The sequence below is a fragment of the Pinus tabuliformis genome, chromosome 4_2, assembly GCF_031772625.1.
Source record: "Pinus tabuliformis cultivar Carrire ecotype Pingquan chromosome 4_2, CPIR1, whole genome shotgun sequence".
Lineage (NCBI taxonomy): Eukaryota > Viridiplantae > Streptophyta > Pinopsida > Pinales > Pinaceae > Pinus > Pinus tabuliformis.
In genome coordinates, this window is record NC_142304.1 from 755,901,040 (window position 1) to 755,902,678 (window position 1,639).

At 41.7% G+C, this 1,639-nt stretch overlaps 1 non-coding gene across 1 annotated transcript; it reads left to right on the forward strand.

Annotated features, from left to right (window-relative positions):
* Positions 1-208: 208 nt before the first annotated feature.
* LOC149171802 (U6 spliceosomal RNA) lies at positions 209-311 on the forward strand. Its single transcript, XR_016259920.1, has one exon. It is a non-coding gene; the product is annotated as a U6 spliceosomal RNA (small nuclear RNA).
* Positions 312-1,639: the final 1,328 nt, after the last annotated feature.

Below are 1,639 nucleotides of genomic sequence, written 5' to 3' on the forward strand. Positions count from 1 at the left end.
AATGTTTATAATCTACATGGTGAAGATAGTTTTTTATGTTATGTGCTTCAGGGTTAGTATAGCCCTCTTCTACGCTGTATCTCCATTGCACTCAATGTAAACTTGATAATAGAAATCTCTGATTGTTTACTAAAAAAAAAGTTGATCCTTGGATTAATATCTTATATTTAAAGGAAGTTTTAATCATATTAAAATTGATCTTTGGATTGTCTCTTCGGAGACATTCGATAAAATTGGAACGATACAAAGAAGATTGGCATGGCCCCTGCGCAAGGATGACACGCACAAATCGAGAAATGGTCCAAATTTTTAAGGAGATGGAATCTAGAAGAATAGCGACTGCAGAAGGATTGAACGTTATAAGGTGGGGATACAGAATAAAAGGGATGTTCACTATGCAAGAAGGATATTATCTGCAAGCAAAACAACAACAACAACAAGGGTTACCCATATGGGAGCAGATATGGAAGGACAAACTGTGTCCGAAAATAACCTTCTTCCTATGGGTGGTCCTCCATGGCCGAGCCCTAACATGGGATCAACTACAGGTAAGGGGGATGCAGGGTCCATCAGTTTGCTACACATGTGAAGGACAAACGGAAACAATGGAACACCTACTAAATGCTTGTAGTTACAACAAAGTCCTATAGCAGAATCACAAAAAACTATTTGGCCACACAGACAGGGATCAATCAAGTACGAAAACAATAATGGAAAAATGGCGAAAGAAGCTATACCAGAATCCCATCTTGAATCGAGCCTGGAATATCTCCCTAGGATTCCTGCTATGGGCAGTGTGGAAGGAAAGGAATTGACGAATTTTTAAAGGGGAAAAAGAACAACAATGGAGTTATGGGAAATGATAGTTCAAAACATTAGAGAGACGATTCTTGCGGAGAAATGGTACCTAGATGATTGGGAAACCATGCCGCAGGAACGCCGAATAATGGAAAGGTTAAACCTAAGTCCTCGTATGCTGATGCCCAATTCTTGGAAACAGAAACCTACTCCCCGTGATTCCTCAATCCACTTTGTGTTCCCCCTGGAGGATTTCATAAAACTAAATTTCGATGGTGCAGTTAACGGAAATCCGGGTGCAGTTGGCTCAGGAGGTGTGTTCAGAGACCACCAGGGCAACACCATCTGATTGTTTGCTATGGACTACGGAACAACAAGCAACAATTAAGTAGAACTCTATGCGCTAAAGCAGGGGCTAGAAATAGCTCAAAGAGAAAATTTCCAGAAAATAGAGGTGGAAGGAGACTCTACACTGGTTATAGACACGGTGAAAAAACTTCAACAAGGAACCCAATGGGAGAAGATAAATCAAATTTGGAGAATGGCATGATTAGTACAGGAAATAGGATACCTAATCTAAGGGATGACTACATCATACTGGGACATGTCCGAAGATCGGGGAATGTGGCAACTGGGGATGTGGCAAACCCGGAAGCAATCTAGATATACCGCGGCAAGATATAAGTTGAACAGAAGGAATGAATAGCTTCATGGATATTTTGAGAAAAGACAGGGAATAAGGACAAAATCCCCGATCGGGGTGTGGAGGGCAATGGAGGGCAGAGGTAAGCAAGACAAGACAGAGGGTAGGAGGGCAGACACGCTGTCTAAGGGAAACAGA